Genomic DNA, 12,298 nt, shown 5'->3' with positions numbered 1-12,298 from the left:
CCATATTACTACACTTAGAGGGGCCTCTCTTATTTTTTATACTCAGATGTGACATGACGCTACTCTAAGGCCCCTTTCACATTGGGACGTTTTTCATGCGGTACAGCGCTAAAAATAGCGCCGCTATACCGCATGAAAAATCATGCCCTGTACTCTTCAATGTGAAAGCCCGAAGGCTTTCACATTGAAGCGATGCGCTAGCAGGAACGCTCCAAAAGTCCTGCTAGCCGCATCTTTACCGCGGTATAGGAGCGGTGTATTCACCGCTCCTATACCGCGCCTTTCCATTGAAATCAATGGGAAAGCGCGGTAATACCGCTGTAATGCGGTAACGCGGGCGGTATTAACCCTTTTTCGGCCGCTAGCGGGGGTTAAAACCTCACCGCTAGCGGCCGAATATCGCGGTAAACACGATGGTATAGCCGCGCTACAAATAGCGCGGCTATACCGTCACCGCGGCTGCCGCTTCAGTGTGAAACCAGCCTAATATCAAGACATTGCTTGTATATCAAGGCAACATGTATTAAAACATTTTGCTTGTCTTACAAAACGCTCTCAAAACAAGTTACTCTCAAACCAAGGTTTTACTGTATATATAATGTTTGGGGGTTCCAAGTAATTTTCTAGCAAAAAACAACGATTTTAACTTGTGAGCAGCAAGTGCCAGAAAAAAAGGTTTAGTCTTTAAATGGTTAAACTTCCCTCATTTACAGACTGGAGTTCATTTCTTTGATCTTCTAAAAAGAATGAAATGTTACAATGTTTATACTCATCTCCCAGCACTGACAAAGTTGTGAAAAACTTGGCAGACTGCCCGTTTTTTTTTGTTTGTCTTTTTGACAGTTGAGGGAGCAGAGAACTCTGTACTTGTTACATGAATGAACTGAGGAAATGCTGCAAGGAGATCGTGAGGGGGGGGTTTGAATCGAGATTCCGATTTTATTTTAATGATTAATCTTCCAGCTCTAGTTTTAGCCACAAGCGATTTAGCTTGTGCAAGCTGGTAAGTGTGATATCTATGTGGTGGTGGATAAACACATTGGAAAATCCACATTGCACTACAAGAGCACTTGAAAATGCACTGAAAGTGCACTTGGAAGTGTAGTCGCTGTAGATCTGAGGGGGACATGCAAGAAAAATAAAAAACAGCATTTTAGCTTGCACGTGATTGGATGATAAAATCAGCAGAGCTTCCCCTCATTTCAGATCTACCCCTCGGATTTACAGCGATTGCACTTCCAAGTGCACTTTCAGTGCAATTTAAAGTGCACTTGTAGTGAAAAGTGGATTTGCCTTTCGTAAATGCCCGCATTGCAGTAGAACTAGGGACCACCTAGGCTCTGATGAAGGAGGTTCGCCTCTGAAACGTGTTAGCCATATTGCCGGCTCCATACCATCTGATCCGTGTTGTCACCAGGTTCTTTTGGCGATGCTGTGTACCAGTTTGATTGCTTGATAAGCGCTCTTCACGACTCCTTTTGTGAGTAAGATCATTGTTTTAATTTATTTAATAAAATCTTTTTAAACGGTAACACACTAGGTCGGTGCGCCCTTCTTTTTCTTTTTTAGTTGTATGAATTCCCATGATTCTGAGGGGGGCTGCAAGATTCTAGACTTTGCCTTGAAATTGGATCACGTTGCCCTTTAGCGGGAAAACACCAGAGCGCAGGAGAATTTTTCGTGTACTATTATCAGTATCACTACATACGGGTTGCTCATCACTGGTTTACATGTTATTAGCATATTGCTTTATATCGGTCATATATTTCCACCATATTAGTTTAGGGAGTGCAGCTCTATACATCTCACAGCAGAGTTGCTGCTTTTTTAGGAATCAACACTTCACAGTGCAGTTATTTTTCCTTTATATCTCTTTATGGAGCCATCAGGGGGTCTTACTTGTCCTCCAATGAAATGAATGGAGGGCAGATCACACTCCATTAAAGGAGTTGTAAGGCCCTTTTCACACTGGGGGTTTTTTCGAGCGTTATTCGAGCGAAGCCTCATCTGCAATCCCAATGTGCTTGCAAAGCACTGCTAAGACCCTAACGTTTTAGGGCGTTTTTGCAGTGCCTCGGTGTGAAAGGGTAAGGCGTTTTTACATCGCTTTCAATTCATTTCAATGGAGGGGGGGGGGTTTTGGAGCGTTTTTTTCAGCGCCCAAAAGCTGCTCCAAAGATGATGCTTGCAGGACTCAGTGTGAAAGGGTCCATTGAGATGCATGGAGAGCGTTTTTAACGCTAAAACGCTGTAAAAACGCTTCAGTGTCAAAGGGGTCTTAAAGCGGAGCTCCACCCTAAAGTGGAACTCCCGCTGATCGGAACCCTCCCCCCTCAGGTGTCACATTTGACACCTTTCAGGAGGGAGGGGGGTGCAGATACCTGTCTAAACAGGTATTTGCACCCACTTCCGGGCACAGTCTGCGGGTAGTATGCCCCCCCCCCCCCATTGTGTGCTGGGAACACTTGGCTCCCAGAGCACAGTGGGAGCCAATCAGCAGGCGCAGCGCAACTCGCGCATGCGCCGTAGGGAATCGGGCAGTGATGGCGGGGGCAGCAGAGTGACGAGCGATCACTCGTCTTCTGCTGCGGACGGCGCTGGACTCCAGGACAGGTAAGTGTGCCGATATATTAAAAGTCAGCAGCTGCAGTATTTGTAGCTGCTGACTTTTAATATTTTTTTTTTCAGCGGACATCCGCTTTAAGGTACAATTTTTTTCCCCCCTAAATAGCTTGCTTTACCTTAGTGCAGTCCTCCTTCACTTACCTCATCCTTCCATTTTGCTTTTAAATGTCCTTATTTCTTCTGAGAAATCCTCACTTCCTGTTCTTTCTCCCTGGTGTGGAGTGTCGTGCTCGCCCCCTCCCTTGGACTACAGGAGAGTTAGGACGCTCTCTACGTTGCAGATAGAGAAAGGAGCTGTGTGTTAGTGGGCGTCCTGACTCTCCTGTAGTCCAAGGGAGGGGGCGAGCACGGCACTCCACACCAGGGAGAAAGACTCGCATTACTGTGTGGAGTTAGACAGAAGAACAGAAAGTGAGGATTTCTCAGAAGAAATAAGGACATTTAAAAGCAAAATGGAAGGATGAGGTAAGTGAAGGAGGACTGCACTAAGGTAAAGGAAGCTATTTAGGGGAAAAAAATTGTACCTTTACAACGCCTTTAACTTCTTTCCTGGCCATTGCTGGGGAAAGTGACACCAGGACCCAGAAGTGACATTATACTTATCGTTTCGGGGGTCATTAGCAGGAAGGGGAGATCAGCGGACAATGGCATCCACCACACTGGTCTCAGGCCTACCGATGGGAGCAGACCAACACATTTGGGGGTGATCTGAGGCCTGCTGGATTGCTGACAGTCAATAGTTGGTTTGTCAGATTTACACCACACTCTTCCAGCAGGTGCAGCCACCAGGAGTGTGTGTAAAATCTCCCCAAGTCACCGACCTATCTATGGTGTCAGCAGTATAACCACTTGCCGACTGCAATACCTATATACATATATATATTGCGTCTTGCAAGTGGTTTACCAGGGTTATGGCGAAGGATATCAGCCTTAACCTCTGTATTTATTTATTTTTTCAGTCGGTGATTAGCTCTCTCACGAAAGCGGTCCAAGCGGCTCATTAGCCACCGGATCACTTTCAGAAGCGGAGGATGTTGTTTAACGTAAAAGATCAAAATGTTTTTTTCATTCCAGATAAATTTCAAGCAGACACGGTTTAGAGATTTGAAGAATGTGGCAGGGATCGTAATAGGAATGGTCTGGAAGAGATACAAGACTTTAGGCAAGATACACATTTTTATGACGTTAGCCCTCCCAAACCACGAGAAAATGCCTTTGTTCCATTCAAGCAAATCTTTTTTTATGGTGTTCAGCAGGGGAACAAAGTTGATAGTGTACAAATTATCCATGTTGGACGGTAAGTGGATTCCCAAATAAGGTATAGATTCATTCTCCCAGGTAAATGGAAAATTAAGTTTGCATTGGTTTACCGTGTCAGTGGAAAGGGAAATATTTAAGGCCTTAGATTTGGAGAAGTTTATTTTGAAATTTGAGATGGTTCTAAACATGGAGAAATCTTTAAGTAGGTTCGGAATTGCAATTATTGGGTTGGTAAGAAATAGTAGAATGTCGTCTGCGAAAGCCGCTAATTTATAAGTTGTGTTATTAATCTTAACTCCACTAATATCCACATTCTCTCGTAGTCTACATAAGAAAGGCTCCAGGATAAGTATAAAAATTATGGGTGACAGAGGGCAACCCTGACGAGTGCCATTCGACAGGGAGAAGGCCTCCGACAGGACACCATTAACTTTGATTCTAGCCGTAGGGTATGAATATAAGAGGTTAATGAATCCCAACATTCGATCTTGTATGCCCAGGGATTTAAGGACATCTAACATATAGTCCCAGGCTATCCTGTCGAAGGCCTTCTCCGCATCGAGGGATAAGAAAAAACCCGGAGATTTTGATTTGATGAGCCAGTGTTGAACATGTATAGCCTTTATGGTGTTGTCCTTAGCCTCTCTTCCCGGCGTAAAGCCCGTTTGGTCGAGGGATATTATTCGAGGTAATAAGGGAAGTAAGCGATTAGCTATGATTTTAGCATATAATTTGATGTCGTTATTTAAGAGGGAAATGGGTCTGTAATTGGAAACAAGGGTTTTATCCTTGTTAGGCTTAGGAATCATGACAATGTGGGCTTCTAAGAGATCATTAGGAAGTGGGGACGGGAAAGGGCTAGAATTAAACGCGTTAAGAAATTGTGGGATCAAGACATCTTTGAAAGATCCGTAGTAATTAACCGAAAAACCGTCTGGGCCAGGACTTTTTCCAGTCTTTAATTGACCGAGTGCAGTTAAAGCTTCTCCTGCTTCCAGAGGCTTATCTATACTTTTCGCTGTGTCCGAGGATAAGGTATTAGGGCAGTAATTTTTCAAGAACTCAGAAATTAGATCTTTTCTTGAAGGCGTATTTTTAGGGCCAAATTCAGGAGTCAAGTTATAGAGTTTGGAGTAGAAGATTCGGAATTGGTCTGCGATATCTTCAGAAGAGGAATATTTTTTACCTTTAGGGTCAGTAATGGCAAATATGTTCTCAAATTTTTTGGATTTTGAGTGCAAGGTGTCAGCTAGTAATTTCCCCGTCTTATTTCCATGCTCATAGAAAAATTTTCGAGACATATCAAAACTGCGTTTGACCCTTTTGTCTAGGACATTAGACAGTTCTAGCCTGAGTCTCGAAAGCTCCTCAAGCGTTTGTAGTGCCAAAGAATGTTTATGTATAAGTTCCAGGCTATTGATTTTATTAGTTAAATCGTTTATATGAGCCTGATGTAGTTTCTTCCTTCCCGCACCGAGCGAGATCAAACTGCCTCTAATGACACACTTGTGCGCGAGCAACCCCGTATCAAATGGGACAAGCTTACTATCCCGAAATCTTTGGGTGGAATTGGTCTACCAGATTTTAAAACTTATTATTGGGCCTGTCATATGTCCAGAATTATTAATTGGCACCTACACAGTGGCTCCAAGGACTGGATCCAACTGGAGGAATCTTTAATCTCTCCACCAATCCCTCTGAAAAACCTTCCATGGATTGATCCTAGGAAGGTTCCGCACCTTGCAAACACACATCCCATTACGGGAACTTCATTGAAAATTTTCAGGTCTCTCTGTAAAAAATTTAAAATCTCTTCAATATATGGACCTATTACCCCAATATCCTTTAACCCTGAAATATCCCGGAAACACCATATCATTACCTCCCCCGACTTGGATTCAGACACGACTTGCAGGGCTGAAGCCTTCTTTGAAAAAGGGAATCTCATTTCTCTGGTTCATTTCTCCGCTAAATTCCCGAATCTTACTGTCTCTCCTCATAACTTTGAACTAATCACTCTTTTTTTGAAAAAATTCGGTTTCACTAACATTTGGCACAGGCCTAAGACAACCTTTGAATCCGTCTGCATAGGAAAGGCTCCCCAAGGCCATTTAATTTCCCTCATGTATTGTGTATTGAGCTCAACATCAGACCCACAATCAGACAACACCAACAAGAAATGGGAAAGGGATCTACGTATAACAATCTCTAATGACCAGTGGACTTCGGTCTTCCATCGCCTACACAAGGGCTCACTAAACGTCCTGATACAGGAAAACAGTTACAAAATATACTCAAGGTGGTATAAAACCCCTTACATTATTAATAAATTTAGCCCAAACGTCTCTCCCTTGTGCTGGCGATGCGGACTAGAGGCTGGCACTCTCCTCCATATATGGTGGGAATGTTCAGCTATCACGACTTTTTGGAAATCAGTCCATGATCTCATTGTGTCCATTACCACCTACACCCCAGACTTTACAGCTGGACAGTACCTATTACACCTCTCCTCTCTACCCAATTCAGTCTACAAGAAATCTATTATTGTGTTTCTTATCAACGCGGCAAAGCTGTGTATTCCAGTTAAATGGTCGCAAGCAACCCCTCCAAAAATTTCAGAGTGGATACGCAAAGTGGATCACATTGCATATATGGAGGAATTGATATCCCATTCTAGAGATTCTTCTAGGAATTTCCGAGATAAATGGGCATGCTGGCACCACTTTGCGGATTCTTCTGAATACCGTACTTTGTTGGATTCCTGATGAGTCCCGGAATCTGATTAATCTCCTCTGTTGTTCCTATTTTCTATAACTTTGTCAATTTGAATCACACCGCTTATAATAGGATGGTTTCCTCAACCCTCCCTCTACCTTGCCTTCCCCTACCCCTTCCTTTCCCCCCTAAATACTCGAATTTTATCTTGACTGCTTTGTTGTGACTACGATGGATCACTAACTTTAAATATTGATCCTTGTTTTATGTTCTTAAATGTAATGTCACTTATTCGACTTATTGCATACATTGTAACAAGATCGCTTTGTATACTCTTACATGTTTTAAAAACCCAATAAACATATTTGAAAAAAAAATAAAAAATAAATGTTTTTTTATTTTTTATCTTTTGCTCTTAAAAGTAGAGAAGAGATTTGACCTCAGATCTCTCTATAGTGAGGACCTGCCATCCTTATTTCTATTACAAGGGATGTTTACATTTTCTTGTGATATGAATAAAAGTGATAAAAAATAAATAAAAAAAAATAAAAACTAAAGGGATGGTGGAAAAATAAAATAAATACAATTTTTTTTTTTAAAGCACCCCCATCCCTTGGTGCGCAAAAGCGAGCGCATACGTAGGTTGCGCACACATATGTAAACAATGTTCACACCACACGTGAGATATCGCCACAAATGTTATAGTGAGAGCAATAATTCTAGCTCTGGACCTTCTTTTATTAAAGATTGCTTCCTTTTGTTATTCTGAAGAAATAGCTGTTTCTCAGTGAACCTGTATGGTAATGATTTTATATTAGCTGCTGCACTTGCAGGGCCCTGAAGAGGAAAGTGTCAGGGTCTCCATCCCTTTAGATGTGGTTTTCCTTTGGGAGTATCTCACTAGGGGGTTGATTTACTAAAACTGATGAGTGCAAAATCTGGTGCAGCTGTGTATAGAAGCCAATCAGCTTCCAGATTTCCTTATCAAAACTTGATTGAACAAGCTGAAGTTAGAAGCTGATTGGCTCCCATGCACAGCTGCACCAGATTTTGCACTTTCCAGTTATAGTAGTAAGGCTCCATTCACACTTGTGCAACTCAAATGTGGTGCAAATTACATTGCGACTTTGATGCAACTTTGGATTTGACTGTTGCAGAAGCGACGCATTGATAACCACTTGATGACTGCTACAGGGCGGCTATATATATATATTAGAGGTCGACCGATATATCGGTCGGCCGATATATCGGCCGATATTTGGCCGTTTTTGTGAAATCGGCATCGGCCGATTATCGTGAAAAAATCGGCCGATTCGCCGCTACAATATCCAGGCCTTGAGGTCCCTTGCCTTCCAGTCATGTACTGACCAGTCACCAGTGCCCCCGCCCCCGCCATGAATCCTCCATCCGCATTGGCCTCTGCTACTCACCGCAGGTCCTGGAAGTCTACGTACGGCGGCGAGTAGGGGCGTGACGTCACGGTCCTTCCCCTGCAGCTCGCGGTCCACTCCGTGCTCACATTGCGAGTAGGGGGCCACGCCTGTCTCTCACGTCACCCTTGCGTGTCCCACCCCCTGCTGCTCCTGGTTCCCGGGTCTTCTACTGGCTCTCCGTTGCGAGTAGAGGCGTGACGCCCAGTGCGCGCCCCGCCCCCTGCTACTCCTTCCCGGCTTCTTATTTTGCAGCATCCCCTGCATTCGAGCTAGGTATGTGGCATATTCGTTCATTGATGTAGATCACTATGGGCATTTATTTTTTGTCAACACTAACACTGCTGGGCAAGGTCACGCTGATGGGCACTTTTTTATGTTAAGGGGCACTCTGATGGGTATATTTTTAATGTGCGCACTGATGAGCATATTGTTTTAAGAGGCACACTGATGGACACATTTTGTTGTGCCCATCAGATTGCCCCTTAACATAAAATATGCCCATCAGCATACACATTAAAAATATACCCATCAGAGTGCCCCTTAACATAAAATTTGCCCATCAGAGTGTCCCTTAATAACAATAAATGTGCTCATGGGCACATTTTATGTTATTAAGGGACACTGTGATGGGCAAATTTTATGTCAAGGGGCACTCTGATGGGCACAACAAAACTTTTATGTTAAGGGGCACGCTGATGGGTATATTTTTAATGTGTTCGCTGATGGGCATATTGCATGTTAAGGGGCACTCTGATGGGCAAATTTTATGTTAAGGAGCACGTTTTGTTGTGCCCATCAGAGTGCCCCTTAACATAAAATGTGCCCATCAGCGTGACCCTTATTTTAAGTTAAGGGGCACAATGCATCCCCACCCATCCCTCTCCACAACACATGGCTGTGGAGGAGGCGGGTACAGAGAGAGGTGGCTGTGGAGGAGGCGGGTACAGAGAGGTGGCTGTAGAGGAGGGGGTACAGAGAGGTAGCTTTACAGCCACCTCTGTACCTCCCTCCGCCACAACCACCTCTCTGTACCTCCCTCCTCCACAACCACCTCTCTGTACCTCCCTCCTCCACAACCACCTCTCTGTACCCCCCTCCTTAAAATGACTAAGATTGTATTTTTTTTCTTTTTTAATAATTATGAGGTGGCACTGATGGGCTGCACTGGTGGGCACTAATGAGGTGGTACTGATGGACACTAATGGGCTGAACTGGTAGGCACTGATGAGGTTGCACTGACAGGCTGAACTGGTGGACACTAATGAGGTGGCACTGATGGACACTGATAGGCTACACTGGTGAGCTGCATTGGTGGGCACTGATGGACACTGATAGGCTGCACTCCACCTTTCCACCCTAAACAATAACCTCCTCCCCAACCTAGGTTTTCTAAAATAATGGGAAAGAAAAAAAAAATCGGCCTAAAATATCGGCCGCAAAAATCGGCCTAAAATATCGGCCATCGGCCGCCCCGATTTTGAAATATCGGCATCGGTATCGGCCAGAGAAAAACCCATATCGGTCGACCTCTAATATATATATATATATATATATATATATATATATATATATAGACACACGTGATTCTGCACCGCTGGGTAGGGGGCGCACTGCTTCTGCTGTGATTAGTCGCAGCAGAAGCCAATCAGCGGGTGCCGGGCAATGAACATAGCGCAAAATATAAAAAAAACGCAGAGGTGATCAAATACCACCAAAAGAAAGCTCTATTTGCGGGGGGGACGGCGTACAATTATTTGGGTACAGCGTCGCACAATTGTCACTTAAAGTAGCATAGTGCCGTATCACCTGGTCATGAAGGGGGGGTAAACCTCACGGAGGTCAAGTGGATAACCTTAACCACTTGCCTACTGGGAATTTTCACCCCCTTCCTGCCCAGGCCAATTCTCAGCTTTCAGCTCTGTCACACTTTGAATGACAATTGCGCAGTAATGCTACACTGTACCCATATGAAATCTACCACAAATAGGGATTTCTTTTAGTGGTATTCAATCACCTCTGGGTTTTTAATTTTTTGCTACACAAATAAAAAGACAAAAATGTTGAAAAAAAATAAAAATGTCATAGTTTGCAAACAGGTAATTTTTCTCCTTCACTGATGTACGCTGATGAGGCTGCACTGATAGGTGGCGCTGATGGGCTCTCACGAAGAGGCACAGATTGGCAGGTCTGATAGGTGGCGCTGATGGTCAGCACTGGCGGGGAGGCACTGATGAAGAGGCACCGATTGGCAGCACTGGTGGGGATGCGCCGATAGGTGGAACCGATTGGCGGCACTGGTGGGGAGGCACTGATAGGTGGCGCAGATTAAGAGGCACTTATAGATGGAGCTGATGGGGATGCACTGATAGGTGGCACTGATTGGCAGCACTGGTGGGGAGGCACTGATAGGTGGAACTGGTGGGGAGGCACTGATAGGTGGCGCAGATGAAGAGGCACTTATAGATGGAGCTGATGGGGATGCACTGATAGGTGGCACTGATTGGCAGCATTGGTGGGGAGGCACTGATAGGTGGCGCAGATGAAGAGGCACTGATAGATGGCGCTGATGGGGCTGCACTGATAGGTGGCACTGATTGGCAGCACTGGTGGGGAGGCACTGATAGGTGGAACTGATGGGGAGGCACTGATAGGTGGCGTAGATGAAGAGGCACTGATTGGCAGCACTGGTGGGGAGGCACTGATTGGCAGCACTAATAGGTGGCGCTGATTGGGAGGCATCGATTGGAGGCACTGACTTTCTTCTCTCCTCACGCTGACAAAAAAAATGATAATCGGCTTGTGTTGACATCTGTGATCAGCTGTCATTGGACACAGCTGATCACGTGGTAGAGGGGCACTGTGATTGGCCCTTGACCCCGATCAGCTGAGTCCTTCAGGCTCGGTGATCACAGAGCTCGCCGCCCGGGAGACGCGATCACAGGACGATGCCAATAGATGCCCTCCCAGCAAAGTAAGCCCGTGCTGTGGCCGTCGTTCAGCTATAGCGCGGGAGGGAACAGGATAAGACGCGACTTTTCGGGAGTTTACATTGCAGTCTATGGCGCTCAAGTCGCACTAAAGTAGTGCAGGGAACTATAATTGAAGTTGCATAGAGGTGAACGGCTTCCATCGAAATCAATGCGGAGCGACTTGTCCTGCAGCTTTATGCGTCCCAAGTAACATAAGTGCGCACCGAGCCTAAAATAGTCCAAAATGGTAAAATATCCCATCCCCCCCACGTCCAGGAGCGACAGCGTTTTGGGGTAACCAAATTCTTGATGCATCTAAACACCGGACACATCCATCAATTCATTTCACCCGCCATAATAAATGACTATTCTGGCCAATGAAATGAATTAGCGCCCAGGCGATTAACACGCCCCCAACGCGTTTCCAAGCGCCAGGAGGAGACGCCCCGTGTGTGTGTGTGTATGCAATACCCCAGGATGTGGATTTTGTGAATCTCTGTAAAAGCACGCACATTTTTTTCGCCTGCGTTTACAAAACGCGCGATAAATGTGCCTTGCGCTGCCGTTCATTGGTAAGGCAGAACAAACACAAAAAGCACAACGTACACGCGGGTGCAGAACGCACAAATCTCAACACCCAAAAAAGGTACATGAGCTACTTTGGCGCGTTTGACAAGCGAACGGGCTGCCCTGTGCATGTTGTGCAAAAACACACGTCGGCGACACGGCGTGAACATCGCCATAAAATCCAATAAAGACGTTCTGATCATGTCTGGGGTGTCAGTACTCCCTCCCCTCCCCCCTATGGGATTCCCCCCCTTAAGTATGTATAGAAGCAGCACACAACACAGGGAATGTCCATAGGAGCCGGAGGATAACCCTCCTCTACACACTGTGTGAGGGAAGGTCACACTTCAGTCATACTCCGCTCCCTCTAACCCCCCTAGACAGGTCCTCTTTATTACACCCTCTCCTCACACACACCGGAACATACCATCCGTACACGTTTCCCGGGAAGATGCCGCGAACAAACCTCCCGCCCCGGAAGTGATCCCTAGTGCGCACAGGAAGCTGCGGCACCGCCATGTTAAGGCACCCGGAAGTTACTAAGGAAAGGTGTCTTTTTTTTTCCCCCTCTGCAGCCATTTTTGTCCACCCTGTGTCAGCGGGCGCCATGTTTGTACTCCCTTCATAAAACAGGTGAGAGGAAGAATGTGTGTGTGTGCATTGCACAGTGTAAGACACAAAAAGTAAAACGATAAAAATAGATTACATTATGTTTGATGCATTTTTTTT

At 45.2% G+C, this 12,298-nt stretch overlaps 1 protein-coding gene across 1 annotated transcript in view; it reads right to left on the bottom strand.

The window, feature by feature from the left end:
- The window catches only part of XRCC1 (X-ray repair cross complementing 1), a 53,921-nt gene extending 41,849 nt beyond the window's left edge, over positions 1-12,072 (bottom strand). The window contains exon 1 of the mRNA XM_040327358.1: positions 11,997-12,072. The gene's annotated coding sequence lies outside the window, so the exon portion shown is untranslated. The remainder of the gene's footprint in view (positions 1-11,996) is intronic.
- Positions 12,073-12,298: the final 226 nt, after the last annotated feature.

Source organism: Rana temporaria, chromosome 10 (assembly GCF_905171775.1).
Source record: "Rana temporaria chromosome 10, aRanTem1.1, whole genome shotgun sequence".
Lineage (NCBI taxonomy): Eukaryota > Metazoa > Chordata > Amphibia > Anura > Ranidae > Rana > Rana temporaria.
The sequence above is the reverse complement of the archived record's forward strand: the minus strand, read 5'-3'. Positions and strand labels throughout refer to the sequence as shown.